Source organism: Schistocerca nitens, chromosome 8, assembly GCF_023898315.1.
Source record: "Schistocerca nitens isolate TAMUIC-IGC-003100 chromosome 8, iqSchNite1.1, whole genome shotgun sequence".
NCBI classification, from domain to species: Eukaryota; Metazoa; Arthropoda; class Insecta; order Orthoptera; family Acrididae; genus Schistocerca; species Schistocerca nitens.
In genome coordinates, this window is record NC_064621.1 from 57,361,442 (window position 1) to 57,387,147 (window position 25,706).

The following is a 25,706-nucleotide window of genomic DNA, read 5'->3' on the forward strand; positions in this document are numbered from 1 at the left end:
GACCGAGATTTTTCTCAATCAAAAGAAACGAAGTAGTAGGAACTATGAGAAACAGATTTTTCAGTGTCAGCTTTCACGGACTACCGAGCCTTTTCAGCCGTGCGTTAATGTAATTCGTGGTTTCGTTGAAACTGTGCCTTTTTTTGTTCATTTGTTGAACGTGTAATTTTTTTTAGCAAATTTGTCATATTATATAAATATTTGCTTGTGAGGGACGTGGGAAAGCCGTTGTTAAAAGTTTTAGAATAACCGTTTTCTGCCACTGTCTCTTCTTCTTGATTTTCAACATCTTTTTTATACAAATTATAGAGCAGTAGAGTATTCAAGCTTCTGGAAACTATCTTGTGTTTGAATTGTGGGATCTTTTACGGTGTGGTTGTTAATAGGAGAATGATGCTATGTGGTCCTGTACTACCAGCATATATTCTAATGTAATTTGTTACAAGAAACTTTCTTGCCTCCTTTACTTCCGCTGGAGTCTCATTTTTTTGTTTTTTCTGCTATTTGTTGGTTGGTGATTTTGCGGCGTATTCTCTTTTATCAGACGAGATAACAACGCATTTTGAGCAGAGATAGACCCCATTTTCCAAAATTATTAAAATACTCGTTCTTGCCCTATAATTAAAAAAAATTCATTATGCACTAGCAGTTCAAGTTAGTGATTGAATTTTCTCGACCGACTTTTCTCGTACTTGTTGTGTAACATTGTCCACAATTTTTTTTTCCTCTCTGCTTGTCTGCAGAAATTTATTTTCCTCTTGTTACACCGGTTAGCTGCCCTGTCGACTACATTGTTTTTATTGGGGTGAGTTATATCACCTTGTGACCTACTATATTGTTTTGAAGGGCAGCTACACCAGCTTCTGTCTCACTATCATGACTCCCATATATCGAACAAGAAGAAAAACAACTATTGTAAATCTAGTAAAATTTTGAAAAATATTTGTGTCATTATCTTATCGATGTTTTGGTATTATTTTTTGGGGCTTCCCATTTTAGTTAACGCCGTAGATGCTAGGCCTATTGTAGGCAACCAGACCATAACCGGACAACTGTTATAATTCTGTGTTTAGGTTATGGATTTTTAATAATCATGTTACTGCAATGTTCTCAGATGTTTTGCTGTATACTGCTAAATGCATTCAAACAACAGCAACTATAAATTTTGAAGTAATAAGGTAACGATAAAAAAATACTAACGATACGGGATGACACTGAATGTCATGGAAAATATTTGTCGCTGGATCCATTATCACCACAACTAATCGGTTCCCCGCTACTGTCTTTATTACTATAACTCATGGTGAAACACACTGAAAACAACTCAACCACTCCTGTTATTGTAACATTCAGACCACTTAACAACCACAACCTATTGAAATAAATCAAAATAATAGCAGGCACTGTGGTGCTCCCATCTATGCCACTTCTGCTGTCAACTGACAGATATCTCTACTTACAGCAGTAACTTGTGCTGCTACCTATGCGGTCACTATGCCAGCTCTATTAACAAAATGCTGCTTGTTAAACTAGATCCCGACCATGTAGAAAAGAAAGTGGAGGTATGCCATTTGAGACACTTGTGATAAGTGATAACATGATGTTAGAGACAGCAACAAAAGTACTATATCACGACAGAATATTATGTAGGTGTGTTCCTGTTAGAACGATTCCTGTACCGATCGGAAAGTCATTCCTGACGTAGTTTGTAAACATACACACAGTTCCCATGAGCGGTGCAAAAGGTAGAACGTCGCACTCGAATGGACTGCAGCATTTCGGTTCAGAGTACGACACCAGTAGGGTCGCATTAGAGACGTCTAACATTATTCACGCCACGAACGGCAGTCGCGATCAATGTGTACGTGTATGTCGGAATCAAAGTGATGTGGCGCAGACACAAAACTGGTTCCAATTGACGGGTAGTGTTGAGGATTTACGCCTCACAGACCGTCCATGAGCGACAGGCGCACAGGGAGAGCGATATCTACGGCTTCTGAGTCAAGGGAACTGAGGACATAATGCTTCAAGCTGAATTCGGCGTGCGAAGAGGCCACAGGACGTTATGTATCGCATCAGACTGTTAGGAGACGCCTGCATCTTGCGAATCTCCATTTCCAGCGACCATGGCGAACACACCGTCGAGCACCACAACACTGTCGCCTCCGGTACAGATGCCCAACAAACCATGCAGAGTGAACGCCCCAGCATTGGCGGACGGAAGTTGTACACTAACACTCGCAGACAAAGTGTTTGTGTAACACACCGGTCTACTCAAGCTGAACAACACAGCGTTGCCAGGTCCCTTGCAGTCTTGTTAGTCTCATTACCGGTACTTTTCTCATACACCCCGTACACAAGCTTGTTCTTTTATGCTACCTTTTTTTTACTATTTGTCATGACATCGACTGATACCTCTTGAAAGTGTTCACTGGTAGGTTAAAAAGTGTCCTTGTAAGATTTAAAACTTTATTTTATTTATAATTTTGTAGACTTTTTTTTTTGCTTCGCTGATCACTTTAATCAATTCAGTTTTATCCTCTGTGTTCTTTTTCTTGTCAAAACCAACGAAATAGAAATTTTTCTCGCAATCTAGTGTTTTATTATTGACTATACTTTGGTTCAAATGGAATTTTAGTCTCTGGTGGTTATTGTCTTTATTCTATGGATTGATACTTCTGTATTATATTCGATACACAGTACAAAACTCTGAATACGTGTTCCTACATGCAGGCTATTGTGTCTGCTACTTATCTATCTCGGGCCGTCAGCGTAAAGCTATGATCTCAGAATCGAGGAGTCCTCCAGTTGTATGTCTGCGTCAGTTGTAGAATCCAATAATGCATTGCCACTGTATATGTTCGATAACCTAGGGGATTATACTCATTAATTTTTTTAGTGGTGTTGGATCATAAAGATGATTAACAAGTGCTCATATTTCATTAATACTTTGAATCGATTAACAGAAATGAAGAGAGCATCCATTATGCTTTATTATGCTCCGTAGGTTACCACTAATAATGTTGTCAGAGACCTCGTTGAAGAGAATGAAATCCAAATATGTTAAGTTGGGTGACCTCAGTTTGTTTTACAATAAGCTGGCGTAAAAAAGTATTGCGTCAGCGGTGGAACATCATGTTTTATATTCTTTGTTTCGTTAGCGAATAAACATCTACTGTTTTTTTATTGTTATTGATGCTCACACTAGTAACGTAAAAAATTTCAGAAAGGAACTTATTGTTTCTGCTGTGGCATTCCATTAACAGGCTTATGTGCAGGGCGAAATAAAATAAATTATATACTTTTTAGTATGTTTTCTACTGAGTCTCTTGACTAATTTTGATTTAAATATCAGTACTTATTATTGTACGAACATAGAGTGACAAGTTTCGCAAACAAATGAAATACTTATGTATTTCTAAACTGCGTTTATTTTCTAAATTGAGTTTATGAGATAGCATCTTACTGAATTTTAATAAAATGTTTGTTATGTTGCGTTAGAATATTTTTCGAAAATAGTCGGCTGTATTTGGACGTCATTCTTCCTTAAGACGCCGCTACCGTGAGGTTCACGAGAGTATAAAATGGATGAAGCACGTGTTCCGAATCTCTTACAACGGTGGCTCCTAATCCCCGGTTACGGCGCGTCTAGAGGCTAAAGCTTGTTTCGAAATCTATTTTGCATGTACTTGCCCGAAACCCCGACACAAATTGAATATTAATTATTTCCTTGACTATAAGCCGACGCAATGTGAATGCTGTGACGTTATTAAAATTTTCATATAAATTGAAAGTCAGCATTAAAGCGTTCATATTTGTAAAGCGTAATAAATTTGTTTTGTATTCCACCAATTTCAGTGGGAACGACGAAAGAGGGATGATAACAGGGTACGCGCCGCGATATCCTCACGGAGATTGGAAACTTGAGGAAAAACGGCGGCTACGCGAGGATTCCATACTGATGCGAGTACGAGAGAGCTGTAACGGGAAGGAATTATGATCGTCAGAAAAATTTGAGTGAACGCCGGTATGTATGATCACGGCCGGTGAAACGGCTTAATAGTAGGTTACCGAGAAGAGAGGTCGACAGACAGTTTACATTACGGCAAGCGTTTGCACACGACATCTTGCCACGAAAGGACTGGTTCGGACTCCGTCTACATACTACGCGCCGATGGGGACGGCACAGCGCATGCTGCGACTGCGCGGAAAGCGGCTGCCCAAAAGCAGAGATAGTCGCTGTGAGGCGGCTCAACCTGACGTCACAGCCGGCAGCCAATGAGCGCGCCGCAGCCCCTTCCCTCGCCGCACACGGTGCGCCTGTGCTCTCGTTCCAGTGGCCGATCATTAGTCCATAAATATCGGGGGCTGGGAAAGGACGGCTCGGTGGTCCGTTGCGTGCGCGGCAGGCTAATGCGCGAGTTACATAAAAGCTGTGCCGCTAATTGCGCAGGCGCGTAGCGGGCAGTTACGCCAACTAATTGCCGCACACCGCCTCTGATTAACGCCAGATTCGTCGCCTCACCGCCCACCGCTGCAATGCCCTCCTTTAATGGCGCGTTTGATCATTTTCCTTCGCTTTTTCAGTCTGTCCCAGATTTTATTCAATCCGCACTTTCAGCAAACAGTAAAGGAAAGCAGGGAAAAATTTTGCATGGAAATTAAACTCCAGGGTGAAGGAAATAAAAACTTTGAGATTTGCCGTTGACATCCGATTATTATTTCTTTGTTTATTTTGGTTTTAAGCAACATTGACCATGCAGCCAGCAGTGGTCATAAGAGTACATCACTGAAAACTTTTAATTAAAGTTACATGACAGAGTGATCTTAGCTTTGAGGATAACCACAAAACTGCGAAATGTAGCGTCGTGGCGCAGGTCCAATCCACCAGTGTAGGGCACTAACTACTTGAGACAAAGACCAACTGTTCTTGCTGAACCCTAAACATAAAGACGGATTATTAACTTCTAACACACTTTCCACTAATCTATCAATAGTGTCTCTGACACCCAGTTGTTACTGTCTTCTCGTAAATGATATTCTACTTTTCCATCAGTTGCTGGTGCGCTGCAATCTGGAACCGCGCGACCGCTACGGTCGCAGGTTCGCATCCTGCCTCGGGCATTGATTGATGTCCTTAGGTTAGTTAGGTTTAAGTAGTTCTAAGTTTAGGGCACTGATGACCTCAGATGCTCAGAGCCATTTGAAACATTTTTAGTCGCTGGTGTGGTTACGAGCTGGCTGATGCACTTCATTCCCACCGGTCATTGCCTCGGCTTGACTCCTCGACAATTACTCGATAATAACCACTTCACTGTAACTCAGAGTGATACTGCTGCGCTTTTATACTCCTTTCTAAACCGTTTCTCACTGTCGGGCGCAGTGCCTTGTATACGCTTTCCCTTCATTTCCAACATATATTTCAGCTTCTGGCATAGTCCGTCTCTCCATTTCTTCCTTCTCGTACGTAGACTTCCTGGTAGAAACTTTCCTACACCAGTTATGTGATGACCCAGACCGCTTATTCTCGATTTTTCTTAAAAAAAAAATAAATCAAATGGCTCTGAGCACTATGGGACTCAACATCTGAGGTCGTCCTCTAGAACTTAGAACTACTTAAACCTAACTGACCTAACGGATATCACACACATCCATGCCCGAGACAGGATTCGAACCCGCGACCGTAGCGGTTGCGGGGTTCCAGACTGTAGCGCCTAGAACCGCTCGGCCACTTCGGCCGGCTTTTTTCTTCGGTGTAGCTATTATTTCGTGGAGAGTACATTAGCTACAAGTCTATTCTTACGTTTTCATGCGGCGTATCCAGATATGGCAGGTGGAAGAGCAGTGGATCAGAATAGATCCTCTAAAAGATTTTATAAAAAGAATATCGTCCACTACTCACCTGCTGCTTCCAGTTTCTATTTTTGGTTTCTCATCTCGTAATCTAGTGCCCTCTTCTTCACCTGGTATAATTCTAGTACAGTCGATTATCTTTCTTTTACTCTTGTTCATGTTCATGTTGCATTTGTTGTGGTCTTCAGTTCGAAGACTGATTGACGCAGGTCTGTGCAAAAGTCTATCCCGTGCCAGCTTATTTCACCTCTGAAGTCGATATTCGGAGATGAAGGGGCTTGCACAGAATTCACTAGCGTGCAGAACTGCGTCAAACCAGGCGTTGGGCTGAAGTCTTCAAAGACAACTAACTGCATGTACAACGTTAGTTAATTTTCGCTGCAGGTAAAACTACAAATGGAATACATGTTGCGAGACAAGAGAGGGAGGGAGAGGGGGAGGGAGGGAAGGAGGGATAACTAATACTTTGCGTTGTAAAGCTTCCTGTAGACGGTCAGTGTTATTGTTCAACAGCATGCTGCAATATTCTTCTGCTCTGGGGGTTCCGTACAAATTTCTCTCTGTTGGACCGTATTTCGATTTGTTGGTCCATAACGTACTCTAGTTATTCAACAGTGAAAACGAGACCCACGTCTAAAGTAAAATACGAACCACGTGTTGTTTCTGCCATCGACAGGTGAAGGCTAGGATAAATCGGTGGTCCAACCGAGATTCGATCCCGCCATCTCTGGGTTTCAAGGCACGTGCTTTACAGCTATACCAGCGGGTCTGACGTGCGTGTGGGTTATGACGAATGAGCTTCCGAGCAACAAAGTATGTGACCCCTATGGTCATATCTTTTGACTGCGCTGGCTTACAAGCTTACATTAATTACACCGCCAATGGTCCGTGCACATTAGTACTTGACATAAATTTCTAGTATATCCACTCCTGAGGAAAACAAATGACAAAACAATATGTTTCTTCAAATGATATAACTGCAGAGTAACAGTTTTCGGATTTTCTTCCTTTCTTTTACTGTGAGACCTTGCTTGTTGCGCCATTTAATGATTGCAAACCAACGGGGAGTACCTACAAATGTTCAGGTAGTGGGTTTGCGAGTATCGAAATGTGTGATATAAGTGACCGTACCTGTTGTTTGCAATGACTTAGAAGCTCAAATTTTTCACGCCTCCAAAAGACCTTTCCGTGTTACATTAATTTCAACTTGATACCTCGACGTGTTCCTCAGTCGGACCGAGAGGCAGACAGGCTTATGTATAACGAAGTAGTACTATAAGGATTCCGTTTTTAGCGACAGCGATACGGAGAGACAAAGAGCAGTACACTACAGCTTGCGTGCCCGGCTAGCCGCGCGGTCTGACGTGCTGTATCCCGAGCGGGAAGGCGTGCCGGTCCCCTGCACGAATCCACCTTGCGGATTATTTACACTGTCTCCACATACGCGTACACCATCATCACTCTACCGTGCAAACATTTGGCGGCGGTGGGGTGGGTGGACTGCTGTGGCCTGTTGTGGAGTTGCGAACCACTGAGGGATATGGTAGGACGAAGCCTCTCCGTCGTTTCTAGGTCCCCAGTTCAATACACACACACACAATACACACACCCTACAACCTCAAGAGAAGTTAATTTTTTTACGGTTTCGTACCTCAACCCGTAAAAACGGAAAGGGGAAAGGTTACAACCACCACTTCATTGTCCTCAAGCCTGTCTGCCTCCGACTGCTAAGATTCCTTTTTCAGAGGAACGCTTGGAGGTATCAAGTTGAAATTAATGTCATACGCAGAGGTGTACTGTATCTTAGCGGTGTGAAACATTTAAGCTTCTAAGTCAATGCAGTCAAGAGATAAGGGCCATTTTTCCTATATTTATTTACACGTCAAGTTCCGTAGTACCGAACTGAAGATTAGATCTCCAAGGTCATGGGACGTGTTAGTCATGAAATTACAAAATAAAAGAAAAATAAAATGTTTATCAATGCGAAAAAAGTCAAGCCATAAGTTTAAGTAAACGCAATCAACAATACAACAAGAATCAGCTTAATTTTTCAAGTAACACCTTGACACAATAGAACTTATGACCCACGAGGAAACTATTCAGTTTCGATGTGAAAGCGCGTGGATTACTGCCAAGATTTTTGAATTCTAGTGGCATCTTATTGAAAATGGATGCCCCTTTCTGCACAAGAGTTAAGGAAGTCCGATCCTAATGCAGGTTTGATTTCTGTCGAGTGTTAATTAAGTGAAAGCTGCTTATTCTTGGGAATAAGCTAATATTGTTAACAAGAAATAACACTAGTGAATACATGTATTGAGAGGCCAATGTCAAAATACCCAGACTCGTGAACAGGGGTCTACCATAGGTTCGCGAACTTACACCACTTATAGCCCAAACAGCCCGATTATGAGTCAAAAATATGCTTTTAGAAGGGAAAGAGTTATCCCAAAATATAGTACCAGATGACATAAGCGAATGAAAATAACCAAAGAAGACTAATTTTCGTGTCGAACGATCACTCACTTCAGACACCGTTCGAATAGTAAAAATGGCAGCATTAAGTTTTTGAACAAGATCATGAACGTGGGATTTCCACGACAGTTTATTATCTATCTGAACACCTAGAAATTTGAACTGTTTAGTTTCAGCAATAATATGCCCATTCTGTGAAAGTAAAACGTCAGGTTTTGTTGAATAGTGTGTTAGAAACTGTAAAAACTGGGTCTTACTGTGATCTAGCGTTAGTTTATTTTCAACAAGCCATGAACTTATGTTAAGAACTGCACTATTTGAAATCGAGCGAATGTTGCACACAACATCCTTTACTACCAAGCTATAGTCATCAGCAAACAGAAATGTTTTAGAGTTACCTGTAGTACTAGAGGGCATATCATTTATATAAATAAGGAACAGGAGTGGCCCCGACACTAATTCCTAGGTCACTTCCATTTGACTGTACGCTACTCAGACCCCTCATCACAGCCATTCTCAACACTCTGAATAATGACCTTTTGCTGTCTGTTGCTAAAGTAAGTAAATTGTCAGCTACTCCCAGTATTCCACAATGGTCCAACTTCTGAAGCACTATTTTGTGATCAACACAATAAAACGCATTTTTGAAATAAAAAAATTATGCCTAGCGTTCTAAACCTCTTCTTTAACCCATCCAATACCTCACAGAGAAAAGAGAATATGGCATTTTCTGTTAAACGACTTCTAAAGCCGAACTGTGCATTTCATAGCAAATCGTGTGATATAAAATAACCAATTAATCTTACATATACAGCCTTTTCTTAAACTTCTAAAGCCGAACTGTGCATTTGATAGCAAATCGTGTGATATAAAATGACCAATTAATCTTACATATACAGCCTTTTCAATAAATTTAGCACTGATGACATCGAAATAGGTCTAAAATTGTCTACATTATCCCTTTCAAATGGTTCAAAAGGCTCTGAGCACTATGGGACTTAACATCTATCGTCATCAGTCCCCTAGAACTTAGAACTACTTAAACCTAACTAACCTAAGGACATCACACAACACCCAGTAATCACGAGGCAGAAAAAATCCCTGGCCCCGCCGGGAATCGAACCCAGGAACCCGGGCGTGGGACATTATCCCTTTCTCCATTATTATAAAGCGGCTTTACTACTGAGTACTTTAATCGTTCAGGAAACTGACCATTCCTAAAGGAAAAATTACAAATATGGCTAAATACAGCACAGTACTTTAATATTCTACTAGACACTCCATCATATCCGTGAGAGTCCTTAGTGATCTAATTATTGACCCTATCTCCCCCTTGTCTGTATCAATCTCGGGAAGGCTTTTGCCAAGAGAGTTATATGATTCCCTGTAGAAAATAAATTTTTATTTAATTCAACACCAATTCTCAGAAAATGATTGTTAAATACTATACATATATCTCATTTATCAGTATCAGAAATATTTTTACTACAAACCGACTTTATGTCGTCGGCCTTGTGCTGCTGACCAAACACTTCCTTCACAACTGACCATACTGTTTTAATTTTATCCTATGAGATAGCTGTTCTCTTTGCATACCACATACTCTCTGCTTTGCTAATAACAATTTTAAGCACCTCACAGTACTGTTCGCAACGGGTTACTCTAGCTTGACTGTGACCACTTCTAACATTTTGATATAATTCCCGCTTTGTTCTACATGGTATCCCTATCCCATTAGTCAGCCACCCAGGCTGCCTTTCACTGCTAGTACCCCGTTTAGAACGTTCTAATGGAAAGCAACTCTCAAAGAACGTGAGCAATGTGTTAAGGAAAACATTATATTTGTCATTTTTGTTACTGGCTCTATAAACATCCTGGCACACTTGTTCCTTGATGAGGTTTAAAAAACTCTCTGTTGCTGCTGGATTAATTTTCCTACATAGTTTGTAATTATATGTCACATTTGCTTGAGTACAAAAGCCTTTTAGTGTTAAAATTTGTGCATCGCGGTCTGAAAGGCCATTCACCCTTTTACTAACAGAATGCCCATCTAGTAATGAAGAATGAATAAAAATATTGTGTATGGCTATACTACTGTTCCCCTGCAACGTAGTTGAAAAAAAAAAAACAGTCTGCATCAGATCACATGAATTTAGGAGATCTACCAACATCTTTTTTCTTGCACCATCATGTACAGAATTCATATTGAAGTCACCACATTTAACTAATTTCTGGTACTTCCTACAAAGTGAGTCAAGAACCCTCCCTAGCTTGAGCAGAAAAGCTCTGAAGTCAGAGTTAGGTGACCTATAAACAACAACAATTAGAAGTTTAGATTCACTAAATTCAACTGCCCCTGCACAACATTCAAATATCTGCTCCGTGCAGTACTGTGATGCGTCTATGGACTCAAATGCATTTTTTTTTACATACATGGCCACTCCCCCACTCCGCAAGGAGCTCCTTGAAAAAACAGCCAGATAATCTGTATCCTGCTAAAGGAAGCCTCTGAATTGTCAAATTATTTAAGTTGTTCTCCGATATACCAATAATTTCAGTGTCAGCATCTATAAGCAGTTCACTAATTTATCTCTAATACCTCTTATACGAGGGTTGGAACTTAAATAGTGGCAACTAATTATTCACAACCGATACGAAAGTGTTACACGTTTGCACTTGTTGCTGCCCTTCAAAGTAGTCACAAGCGTTGTGTAGAACCCGTTGCCAGCGATGTGGAAGGCGTAGTATACCGTTAGCAGAGCCTGTTCTGTTGATGGTGCAAATGGAGCGGTCTACTGCCTGTCGAATCTCTGGAACAGTTCTGAAGCGAATGCCACGAAGTGGTTCCTTCATCTTCGGAATCAAATCAAAGCCACAAGAACTTAATTCAGGGGAGTATGGTGGATGGTGCAGTCCTTCCCATTCCTATCAACCGAACAGAGCAGCCACAGGTTGCGCTGTATGCACCTGGGCATTGTCGTGCTAAATGATGGGTGGGTTGGACAGAAAGTGTCGCCGCTTCTTTCGCAAAACTGGTCGCAAGTGATGCTCCAAAAAAAGCTATGAGTGTTGTCAGCGATGTGTCGGCGAAAAAAGTATTTTAATTTGTCTGTGTGAGGAAAGTTTAGCGTTGTGGAATGTACAGTTATTTGACCACAGGAACTGATAAAAGAAGTAAAGTCTGGTGTCTGAAATGGCTACAGCTTTTGACAACTGCACGCTAGAAATATACCAAAATATCCACAGTTCAAGGAATCAGATAAAGTAGTTAATTACAGGATGCCGCAACAAGTGAAGTTCTGTTTGAAAGTAATCGTTTCGAAAATCGGAAAATTGCCATTTCACTTCACGTGATAGAGCTGTATCTATAATTTTTTATGTCATAGAATTTATTTACAGGGTGACAATTATTGAACTTATAAGGTTTTGAGGACAGAACAACAATTCTGTAAGCTGTAAATATTTTTGGTTTAATGTTGCGTTCTTATCACAGAAATACACGCATTTACACATTTGACAATGTGACAATGTTACGACAGTTGTCAAACGAACGCACCTAGTCCTCAGAAAGTGTAATAATGCTAAGCACAATAATGATAACGTTTAACTAGAAGTTCCTTTACAAAATTATTCTTACGACTACATCATGATGTTGGCCCGTACTCCGATAAATCATCCGATTCCAGTTCAAAGTTCGGTACTATTTGGGATGACAATCAAGTCTACGGAGGATGTCTGGTTTTGTAACAAGTTCAGCAAAACATTACCCAAGGTCGCTCGAGTTTACTGTGGACGCAAGCTGGTGAACCAATAAGTTTATGCCTCTGCTTGCATTATTTACCTTAGCTGCGATGAGTTGTCGTCTGCATGGCTGCTCTCATCCACTGAAATTCCTATAAAAACTAATTAAGCCTTTGCTCATTGTTCCAGCAGAAACTCTTCCTATGTTTCTCGTTATGGAAGAAAACATGTACTCGTCCATAGTCTTGGAATATGGCGACATGCACGCTCATGGCTGGAGCAGCATGCATATTAAAATGCCCTCTCAGTCCTCGCAAGAGCAATTAACTAACTGGCTGTTTCGTTTCTCCACAGTTGGAGCTCAACGACTCTACAGCTGATATCTAGCTGAATGTCAGCCACAGTGAACACAGTGTTCACACAAATTTCTCCTCATCGTCGTACAGAGCGTTGTGCGCCCCTTTCTGCACTTGACGCCAGTTCAGAGAAGAGTCCCCGAAAATTTCGCTCTTGTCTTTCTCGCAGCCGAACTGTCTCCCAACCTGGGTTCTTTCATTCTCCACGTCACGGCTTTTTTCGACCAATACTAGCGTTCCTCTTATTTTTGTGGAAACCCCCTCCACCAATTGCAAGGGCCCTATCATTAAACTGCGTCGACATGTCGGCACTTTACTCTTTCCTTGTTCGTTTCCGCCAATCGGACGTTTTGTGCCTGCTCCAGACGCCTGAAAGTTACATGCTACATTACATGTGTACCACTCGCTTTTCACGTGATCAGCTGCATCGCTGTCCATTTAGAATTCCGAAATGCAGTTTTCTAAAGCTTCTTTCTGTCCTACTTCTGGTGGTCCGTTGCTTACTCTCCAGTTTGCATCCCACCGTGGGACTTCAGCGACTCTTCAGCGAGTTATGCAGAATTTCTCTCTTCGTCTGTGCCGCATCATCGTCAGTGAAGGCAGGCAATCGAACATGTCATAACCTAAATCGGAATAAAGTGTGTACACACTGTAGTTTCTAAGTAATTTACGTTTTCTTCTTCACATAGTACGATAAAGAGGTTTTCTTGGTGCCTCCTGTGGTGTGGCCTTTGCTTCTGCCCATGCTGGCTTCCACACAAAACGTTTCCTCTTGCTGGTTGTTTCACCTTCTGCTCATTGATATGCATTATATAGGAGTGCTGTGTTAGAACCATTGACTGAGTGACATCCTTTTTGCATTACATACTTATAGACAAACCTGCTCATTACCGCCAACGTAAGTTAGGTGATATATTCACCTTCCTGTTACGCTGTATAAAACTGTTATGTGAGTTGCGAAATTGACCATTTATTCTGCCACCTTAGAAACTATATGAAATAAAAACATCATAACTTCTGATCGGATTGCGTTAGGACGTTCTAACTGCACGTTTGGCCACCTGGCATGATGGGAATTAGTATGCGCTGTATGGTTTGGCTTAACAACGGAGCCCACTTTCATTTGGATGGATTCGTCAATAAGCAAAACTGGCGCATGTCGTGGATGGAGAATTAGCATTTCACGATCGAGAAGTCTCTTCATCCTCAACAAGTGTCTGTTTGGTGTGCAATGTCCTGCCACGGACTACCAGTGCGATGTTCCTTGATGGCATGGTGACTAACAAATGGTACATGAAGATTTTGGAAGATGATTTCATCCCCATTATCCAAAGTGACTCTGATTTGACTGACATGTGGTTCATGCAAGACGGAGCCCGACCCCATCAAAGAAGGAGTGTTTGAGGTCCTGGAGGAGCACTTTGGCGACCGCATTCTGGCTCTGGGGTCGCAAAGCCCACTGACATGGGCCTTGATTGGCCACCACATTTTCCGGATCTGAACATGTGCGACTCCTTTTTGTGGGGCTATATTAAAGACAAAGTGTACAGCAACAACGTAGAAACCATTGCTGAGTTGAAAATAGCCATGCAGGAGGTCATCGACAGCATCGATGTTCCGACACTTCAGCGAGTTATGCAGAATTTTGCTCTTCGTCTGTGAGACATCATCGACAATGATGGCAGGCATATGGAACATGTCATAACCTAAATCCGGTTACTACATGTCGAATAAAGTGTGTACACACCGGAGTTTGTAAGTAATTTACGTTTTTTTCTTCATATAGTGTAACCTCCCCACGGAAAATTTAAAATGACACTACTTAATAGAAATGGAGCCAAGCGTAACCTCCCGCAAAAAATTAATGGCAAAGACAATTAAATGAAAGCTCGCTATCTGACTCAAGTACAAGTTCCCATACAATAATGAACGCTAATCCCATGACAATGAAACTGCAGTAATAGCCAAAACTCAATTAAACCGAAATGTCGGTGTTTGCCCTGTGCGAATTCGGAATAAATTTCTTACCTTATTAAACTGCATGTCAAAATTCTGCTCTTATTGTAGGCTGCGGCTTGGAGCAATGCAATAGAAGTACCTTTTTAAAATTTTTGTTAAAAGGAAATTGAAGGAAATTTGAATGATTTTTTTTGTAAAATTGCTTTTAAATCAAAATTATTATTGGGGGCGATTTTTGAAAGTTAAATTACAATGACTGTTCGTTACATTATCTGATGAGCGCAAAGCTGCATGATTATTTATTTAAATAAATTATACCTCGTCCTGAATCTCGACCATTGCGATGCCGACGCCCGCCGACTGCTCTCCGCTACTGCTAGCAACCGACTCCAAGCACTACTGAGGACTGACTACTGCAGACTGACTGACTGCTCGCTACTGCGAGTCGAGCGCAACTGCTCTGGTCAGAGATTCTACAATGTCTCAGCATCGCTGCCGCACAACATACGTGTTTCATAACCCTCCACTGGGGGGGCAAAAATTTGGCAGCGATGGTGAGTCATTTGGACTTGCCATCGTAACAAATTTTTCTTTTAATTAATTAACATTTACAAAATATTTAGATGTATCACATGAATTAAATGTTGTGCGCATGCACCGATTACAAAACATTACAGACAAGACAAAATATAAGTACAAAACAAATCAGGAAAAATGTATATACAAATTATTTGACAGATAACAAAGTGTACACACACTGAAAAATTCTTTAGCAGTTTCATAACAGGCAAAAAAAAAAAAAAAAAAAAATCATGTTGACAAGTGTCATGAGTGCACATGCACTGCAGTGGAGAACATATCAGTAAAAGACGAAATGTATATACAAGAGTAACAAATGACATAAATCATAAAAGGTATACAGAATGAACACAAATCATATCGAAAATTGAGAAGAGTGCACAGGCACTGTAGTTCAGTTGAAAACATATTCACATAAGTGCACATGCACTGAAAACTTTGAACATTTTTATAACAAATAAACGCAAGAGTAGAAAAAATCATCAAATCACAAAAAGTATATACAATATAGATGACAAGAGTGCACACATACTGCACTTCAAAACAAATCGAAAATGTCTTTAGTATTTTGACAACAAATGGCAAAAATCATGTCGACAAGTGACACAAGTGTACTCGCACTAGAGTTCAACAAATCGAGAAAAAAAATGTATAGGCCATGAACATAAATGGTGTTAGTAAAAAAAATGATTTTCACTATTAGGATAGGAAAGGAAGGATTGCATCATGGTTGTAGCACTTTAGTTTGCACATAGCTGCACTGAAAGTCCATATCTTTCCACAGAATCATAACTAAGTGATACAATCTGCAGTTCCGTTCCCAGAAGTATTTATCAGAGTATCAAGACAGTGAAACGTCGTAGTAGTATTCCATACTATCATTTGGCAGTATACCAGGTACACCAAACAGTGGGACCAGAATAACGTCTTCATCGCTTACGGTGGTGGACAGCATGTCGTGTCAACACCACGCTCTTAAGAGGCGGCACACAGTGCTCCATAACAAAGTCTTGATTAGTGATTACATAAGTAGTTTCTTCGCCTACAGTGGTGGACAGCATGTCGTGTCAACACCACGCTTTTAAGAGGCGGCACACCAACGTAGAATTAGTGCAAAAACCAAATATAGTGCTCCATGATTAGGAGGATGTATATGACAAATGGATGTTACAATAATTTCAGGTAGTTAGGTCAGAAGGTGAAGGACATTAACTAACACACAAGTCTTGATTAGTGATTACATAAGTAGTTTGCGGTATCCATACTCTAGTCATTGAACATTTCTGTACCATGAATGTAGTATTACAGAAAAATGTTCATTAATTAATTTAAAGACAAGAGTGGTAATCAATCGCCATCAAGTATTGAGTATTACAAAACATTTTTCCTCATTCAAATGACATATTTACAAGTAACTATTAACACTCAGTGGCCTAGCAACTTTCGATTAGTACAAAATATTTATCATCATTCAGTATTAATATGGGAAGTCATCATTGAAAACACTAACAAAACGTTAAGTTACACTAATTATTGGCACTCAGTGGCCAGCAAGTATTGAATAGTATAAAACATTATTCATCATTCAGTATTCTTCATATCATTAAGAAATCATTATTAGAAAAATCAGTTAATTACAGTCATAGCATTAATAAGCATGGGCATTATAAGTTACATTAATTATGGGCACTCAGTGGCCAGCAAGTATTGAATAGTATAAAACATTATTCATCATTCAGTATTCTTCATATCATTAAGAAATCATTATTAGAAAAATGTTAATTACAATCATAGCATTAATAAGCATGGGCATTATAGGTAATTACATTAATTATGGGCACTCAGTGGCCAGCAAGTATTGAATAGTATAAAACATTAGTCATCATTCAGTATTCTTCATATCATTAAGAAATCATTATTAGAAAAATCAGTTAATTACAGTCATAGCATTAATAAGCATGGGCATTATAAGTAATTACATTAATTATGGGCACTCAGTGGCCAGCAAGTATTGAATAGTACAAAACATTAGTAGCATTAATAAGCATGGGCATAATAAGTACTCTCATTACAATAGATAGTGGCAATTATGTTTTGGTATCATTAAGAAGTCATTATTCAAGTGACATACTATTCAGAGCTGATCAGTGTTATTCAGAATTATCATAAACTAGTGACATTATCTGGGACTGTTAATACATTTTGTTTTTTCTGCTAGCAATGCATTGCTTTGGGTAATTATAAGGGAAAGCAAGAAGAAATAAGAGAAAAAATTGCTTCTAGGTTGTTCCTATAAATGAAAGGATTGTGTAACGTCATTCGTCATGAGTCAGCTGTAGCAAGGTTATCACATTTATAAATGATAGACACAAATGGGTAAAAAAAATGCAAGTACTAGAACAGGTATAATAAGTAACAAGTTTAGTAAGTATCATAAAAAGCTTCTCCTGAAAGAAAAATACAAAATGGATTATTGAGCTGAAAGAAGAAACGCAGACTATGCTGAAAAGTAGTGAACTTCGAATTAACAGGTAGTGAAATGTGTATAAAAAATGTGTTCCATAGCTGTCCTTTCCAAAACCTTCAGTCATCCTACTACGCAATATAACACCTGCTGTCAAAGTAAACTGCAACAAATACTTAAATAACTACATAGCATAAATACATAACTTCAACATTATCCTCATCTGTAAAGAAAAACTTCATTATTCATATCATCATAACTCCATCATTATCATCACCTGTAAACAAAAACTTCATTATTCATAGTACCATATTCTTCATCATTGTTCATTATCAGCATTCATTATCATCTGCAAAAATCATTTCATTATTCATCACACAACTATTCCTAATCCCTAGCATATTTCATCACTTAAAACTAAAATGTGTAGTTCTGTCTGACAGCTTGCATCAATCGCTTTGTATTCTGAAAGAAAAAATTAGTTAAGACTGCTATTCTGCGATGTGTATAATATATTCTGGTTAATGCTTGTTAATTCTGATCCATTTACTCGTCCTCATTAGCTTATTGCATCTTCTTTCGTTTATTCCATAGGTGAAATTCCCACTTCTGTTTAATTCATTTCCTGTACGCATCATTTATTTCTGAAATTGATGAACAAAGATTAATGTCTTGCATTTAAATCATATACCCATTAAATAGTGACTGGTTAATGGTGACTCAATTAAGCATACAACATAACATGACAGAAAACGTAACATCTCAAAGCACAGACAGTGTTTAAAGGCAAAAAGTGTACAGAGAATATCGTAATGCAGCAGCAAAAGAGGAAAATGTAAAACAGTCACGATGTTGAGATATCACAAGGCAAAATGTCAAAGTCAAATGGTGTGTGTTATACCTTAACTAGTTCACAGTGCATACAAACAAAACATGAAAACAATCGTACATACATAAGAAAGACAAAATGTGACATTCGTTGTGTTCAGCTTATATGTAGTGTAGTTAATAGATGCGATAATTAAAGACTTCAATGGAGAGAGAATTTGATAAAATTAATGCGTCATTATAGAGAATTGCATAATTATTCATAAAATGCGTAAGTTCATCTGAAAAAATGCACGGTCTAGTGTGTAACGACAAGAAGAGCGACCTGCTAACCTTACCTTGCCGGGCACTTGCCAAGAAAAAAATATGATAATCATCAATAGGTAGTCACATAAATGTAATTGCATAAGTGGTCACAAAATGTGTAAGTTCATCTGGAAAATATACACGGTCTGATGTGTAACGACAAGAAGAGCGACCTGCTAACCTTACCTTGCCGGGCACTTGCCAAGAAAAAATACGATAATCATCAGTAATTAGTAATGTCAATATAATTGCATAAATGGTCATAAAATGTGTAAGTTCATCTGAAAAAATGTGCACGGTCTGATGTGTAACGACAAGAAAAGCGACCTGCTAAACTTACCTTGCCGGGCACTTGCCAAGAAAAAATACGATAATCATCAGTAATTAGTCATGTGAATATAATTGCATAAGTGGTCATAAAATGTGTAAACGGCCTCATAGCATGTTACATCGTAAAGTGGTTTCATTCGATAAAGGGTTTAATGTTTGACACATGATGGTTGCCTTTCGATTTTCTAGTTCTCAGAGTTTCGACGTGTACAACATTGGGGTGAGGAATGCTGCGAATCCGATATGGACCTGCGTATAGAAGTTCAAATTTACTGCACTTACCTTTTAATTTGCTGGATAAATAGTGTGTACGTACTAATATCTTCTGTCCAACGTGAAAGTCTCGGCGTCTACAAACCTGTTTTTGCTGTCTTCTCCGGCGCTCTGCGGCACGTTTGATGTTGTTCAGCGCAATGTCAATTATTTCATGGTGTCGTAATCGACGAGATGTAGGAAATGTTACTAATTCTTTAATTTTGTTTGGTGGTTCAACGTTTTTCAGTATAACAGACGGAGATAGCATAGTGGATTCATTTGGAATGGAATTAATTACATCTTGGAATGAGTGTATGTGTGTGTCCCAATTAACATGTCTTTTGTGGCAGTATATTCTACACAGTTTACCAATTTCTTTCATTAATCGTTCACAAGGGTTCGAAGAAGCGTGGTACTTGGATATATAAATCGGAGAAATGTTTCTAGCTCGTAACATGCGTGTCCATATAGCAGAACGAAATTGTGATCCATTATCTGAAATTACTTTCATCACATGCCCTACATGAAATAAGAAATGCTTTACAAATGCTTTCGAAACAGTTTTGGCAGTAGCTTTACGTAACGGAGTGAAAGTAACAAATTTTGAAGTGAGTTCAACAGCGACAAAGATGTAGCAAAAACCTCTGTTAGTTCTCGGAATTGGACCAAAAATGTCTACTGCGGCCATATGTCTTAATTTAACAGGTACAATGGGGTATAATGGAGGAATATGTGAAGTGGTGTCAGACTTAGCTTTCTGGCAAATATTACATGACGCTAAAACTCGTCGTATACGTTTTTCCATGTTTGAAAAATAACAGTTCTGTCTCAGTATAAGAAAACATTTTCTGGCTCCATAATGTGCGTAATTTAAATGAGTGTACCAGATTAATTTGTTAACCAGTTCGTCAGGAATGCATAATAACCAATTGTTACTGTCTGGATGAGAGCGGCGAAACAGAATGTCATTGCGTACAGTGTAGTGGTTCCTAATCGTAACATTATTCTTATCTTGCCAAAGGTGTTTAATTTCTTTCCACACATTGTCTTTGCTTTGCTCTCGTGCTATGTCCTGTAATGACGATGAAATAAAATTTTCAAATGCAACTTGTTGAATGTACATGACGCTGAAACTTGCCTTGCAGAAGTTGGTTGCTACGTCTTGCTGATTGTTGCTGAGAGAACGAGAAAGTGCGTCTGCTATAACATTTTGTGTGCCGGGAATGTGAACAATCGTAAAATTAAATTCCTGTAAATACAGTTTCCATCTGCTTAATCTGTCGTGAGTAAATTTAGCTGAAAGTAAAAATTGTATAGCTCTGTGATCTGTGTAAACGGTGGTATGTCTGCCATAAAGAAAGTGCCGAAATCTCGTAAAAGCCCATACAACACATAATGTTTCTAGTTCAGTAACGGAATAATTTCGTTCAGCAGGTGACAAAATGCGGCTTGCAAATGCGATGTTTTTAATTACTATTGAGCCATCTTCTTCAATTTCCTGAAAAATGTGTACGCCTAAAGCTGTGTTGGAACTGTCGGTGGCAATGGAAAAATTTCTAGTAAGGTCTGGGTGCGATAAAAGTGGTGCATTCAACAAAGCATATTTCAAATAACATTCTCGTGAACAAAATTCTGCGTGTCAATAAGTATTGCTTACGTTACTGGAATAGGCTACCTGTACTGTGTCTGGTCAAATTCTGTCGTACGTGCTGTTATTTACGGGACGATGCTGTGGTATTTTGACTATTTAAACTGTACTATTATTTCTTCCTGACATCTTACGCTATGGATGACACCTATTGTCTGTTTCATTCGTTATAATATGTTGTTGCTGATGTTCTTGCTGCTGAAAGGATCGACTGTTATTAAATGTACGCTGAAAATTGAGCTCATTATTTTTACGTCTGTCATGACAGTCACTTCTATACGGTGCATTTGCGATAGGAATTGAAATAGTGTGTTTCTATACGTAGTTGTTTCTTTGCTGCCGTGAGTTACAATTTGTTGTAGCTGGGACTATACGTGCACGCGGCGAAACATTAAAGCTTGTACATTACATTGTTGGTCAGGAATGCTAAGCGGCTGACTTTCATGCCGTTGTGGTGAAAAACGTCTATTGTTACCAAAAAAATGCGTTTGCTGTTAATTTTACACATACTGATGATTACGATTTTTATCTGTTATCAAAATTCTCGTGGTTCTCATTTTTGGAGTGCCTAATGAAAATTGTCACATTCGGTAAAAGTTTGTCTTATCGGGTTTTCATTACTACGTTTCTTAATTCTAAATAGAGCAATAGTTAAAGAGCTGTTTTGATAGATATAAAGGATAGTAGAAGAGAAGGCAGCAGTGCAGAAAACTAAAGATGAAACAGCACTACTACAGCTCGGGGCCCTATGCTCGCTACGGCACATATTCATTAAAGCGTAATGAATCCCCTGAGGTCAATTACGCACTGCAAATAAAATTTAACTTTTGCGTCACAGGCAATGGCGGTATAAATTCAGAAGAAAATTGTAGTATCCATGCTAATTCCACTTTCTGCATTATAGGCAATACTGATGAAAGTACAATAGCAAATTGTCGTAACAGGTTCAAAGCTCGTTTCTGCATTACAGGTAATAATGGTGAAAGTACAAAAATAAATCGACGTAACCAGTTCAAATCGTGTACCTGTGCTCTGTCATTATTAAATTCCTTAGATTTTCTTACAAATGCAAATTGCTCATAATCTACGTTCTCGTCACTGATTTTAAGAATACGTTCAGGTTTGTGTGAGAATCTGTTTCTCTGTGTCATTTCTGAATCTAAGTCCCGTACTCTCTGTTGATTACACAAATTATACGCGTTACGCGAGTCTGGCAAATGTTCGAAAAATGGCATCTGCTGTGATGTGTTATTAACTGAAATGTTTTTTATCTCTGTTACTTCCTGTTGTAAACTAGACAATTTTCTACGTAAAGTGTTATTAGATGAATCAATCTCATTAATTGTCTGCTGTAAATTTTGAAATTCAGGTGTTTGATTAAACGAAACCGGTGAAGTATCATCTGATTTATTGTCATTAGCACTTTCGATAGCATCAATACGACTGGCCAATTCATCATATTTTTCAGTCAGTATTTTTGCCTGATCATCGTTTTTAGAATCGTACGCATTAATTTGTTTTTGCAAATTACGTGTAGTTTCGTTCAGTTTTTTAACATCAGCTTTCACGACATCGGAATCCTGTGTTAGCTCTAATTGTTCGAGTCTATCGGTCACTGTTTGAATATCTGCTGTGTGTATATCTGTTTTTGATTTAAGGTCCGAAATCTCATCACCTAATTCCGTGTTCAACTGTTTGATGGAATTAATTTCGTCGGACACTGTAGCAATATTGTTGTCTATATACGTTTTTGCCTTCGCAAACATTTTACGCTTGTCTTCCTGTCTCTGAGCAGTGATTGTTTCCATTACCTGACGTTTTACTTTATTTTGATCCTCAATAAATTTGCGGAAACGCGTATCACTGTTTTCTATGTGAAGACTAAGACGTTCGTTAATCTGAGTGTTCTGTTGTTCGAATTTTGCGTCTATCTTTTCATCCATTGTGCGCGAAAGTTCTACCGTCATTGCTTTAAACTCGTCGCGTAATTGTGTAGCCTTTTCAGAGCATTGTTTAGCGACTGTACTGATTTCCGCTCTAAGTGTTTCTGTTGTGGCTGTTTGCATTTCTCTTAATTCATGAGCAACAGACCTAATTTCTTCGCTACTTTTTCGTGAACAAGACTCAATTTCTTCGCGTAACTTTTCCTTAGTGTCATGACACTGCGCGGCAACGGCTCTAATTTGTTCACTAAGCTGCCTGGAATTGTTGTCTAATTTTTCACTCTGTTGTCTGACCTGTTCATTAAGTTGTTTGAAATCTTCACTCTGTTGTCTGACCTGTTCATTAAGTTGTTTGAGATTTACATCATTATTGTCTAATTTTTCACTCTGTTTGTCTTGTTTTTCATTAAGATTGTCTAATTTTTTATCAAAGTGTTTAAAAAATGTCATAATTTGATCCAACCCAATATTACCTACTCCATTCTCTGTACTGTTTGATGGTGTATTTGCGATTGTCGCGTTTTGTGTGACCATTTGGTCATTCTGTGATTTACAAAAAGGTTTGTCAGTCGGATGTACACTGTCAGACATTATTTCGGAATTAAATAAATCCGGCGTACTTTCAGTACACTGAACATTTTCATTCGAAAAATTTGTCTGTACGTTACTTGAATTTTCCAAACCGGGTGTGTTATGCTGGGCAGCGCTCATTACAATAGAGCTCCCCGCGTCATCGATTGTCGTCAAATTAACAGAGGAGACAATTGAGTTCGCTTGTTCATCATTAAGGTAAAAGTTGTCATTAGCGGTTGGAACGCATTGATTGTCAGTGAACGCAGGATTGTTATCATTACATTGCGTGTCACAATTACTATCAGTCACATTGTTTAAGTCGGTAATTTCGTTCATAATACCTCGCGATACACTATTCACAGTCTTTCGCGGCATTTTTACAATAGTCACAATTATTCACAAAACAAATAAACACAATGCAAAAAAGCAACACTCAAATACAACAGAGCAACGAATTGCCGATGATCTGAGGAAAGAAAGTCACAAGATTAGTAAAAGCGTTGCGCCAAATTCTAATTATATTTAAGCAATAAGAGCAGATATCTAACTGTTTTACAAAAGATTCTCACGAAATACGATCCTGGACTGGGTGTCGCCAAGTGTAACCTCCCCACGGAAAATTTAAAATGACACTACTTAATAGAAATGGAGCCAAGCGTAACCTCCCGCAAAAAATTAATGGCAAAGACAATTAAATGAAAGCTCGCTATCTGACTCAAGTACAAGTTCCCATACAATAATGAACGCTAATCCCATGACAATGAAACTGCAGTAATAGCCAAAACTCAATTAAACCGAAATGTCGGTGTTTGCCCTGTGCGAATTCGGAATAAATTTCTTACCTTATTAAACTGCATGTCAAAATTCTGCTCTTATTGTAGGCTGCGGCTTGGAGCAATGCAATAGAAGTACCTTTTTAAAATTTTTGTTAAAAGGAAATGGAAGGAAATTTGAATGATTTTTTTTGTAAAATTGCTTTTAAATCAAAATTATTATTGGGGGCGATTTTTGAAAGTTAAATTACAATGACTGTTCGTTACATTATCTGATGAGCGCAAAGCTGCATGATTATTTATTTAAATAAATTATACCTCGTCCTGAATCTCGACCATTGCGATGCCGACGCCCGCCGACTGCTCTCCGCTACTGCTAGCAACCGACTCCAAGCACTACTGAGGACTGACTACTGCAGACTGACTGACTGCTCGCTACTGCGAGTCGAGCGCAACTGCTCTGGTCAGAGATTCTACAATGTCTCAGCATCGCTGCCGCACAACATACGTGTTTCAATAGTTCATGCAGAGCTGCATCAAACCAGTCTCAGGACTGAAGACCACAACAACAACAACAGTTCAATAATTGTCACCCTGTACTATATTATTATATCGGACGCCGAACAACAGACATTGTGGAATTTTCGGGTGGTTCCTTAAGTCAATACAAGTAAATATGTTCAGATAAATGTACGTCAGTAAACGTTTCATTTTTCAGGTATCAGACCTATTTGGCTTTGGAACATCTGTGGGTACGAAGATGATATTGTTGTAATGTTATTTCATCGTAATAATTGTTAACATACCAAATATTTAAGTAACTATAACTGTTGCTGGAAATATTAGCGCCGCAAGCAGTCCCTCTTTAACACCAACAGCCACGCGGGGTAGCCGCGCGGTCTTAGGCGTCTTGCCACGGTCCGTGCGGCTCCCCCCGTCGGAGGTTAGAGTCCTCCCTAGGGCATGGGTGTGTGTGTTGTCCTTAGCGTTAAGTTAGTTTAAGTTAGATTAAGTAGTGTGTAGGCTTAGGTCCCATAAGTCCTTGCCACAAATTTCCAAACTTTTAACACTAATATATTTACGCTTACTGCTATCTATAGTGGCAGTTTTGGGTGCGTTAATAAAGAGTGTTTCCATTGCTGTCGTTCTTGTAAAATTTCGATATTGTGAATTTTTCCATCACAAGCTCTACAATGAGATTGTTGCTTGCTCCAAATCATCCTGCCGCCTAATCCGCTCTATTAGCCAACACGAAAATGTTTGTTTACCTAAATTGAAGGTGGAGACTGGAAGAAAAGATAGGAAAGGAAACGGAGAGAATCACTGCTGTGAGTTGCATCGAGACATACGCGGAATCAGCGGTGACGAGTGGAAAGGTGTACCGGACCGCAATTCGAACTCAGGATCGGCTGCGTACGAGGCAGGTGGGTTAACCACTGCGCCATCCGGGACACAGCTTTATCGTAACTGCGTGGATTATCGCAACTCGCCTCACGGCCGATTCACACTCTCATCGAGCGCCACGTGTCCGAAGTCCCTGAAAATTTTGTCCATGTCCGCTAATCTGAGATTCCCACAGTAGGTCGGACGCATTTGTGCATCCGCGTGGAGAAGGTGACTCATTGG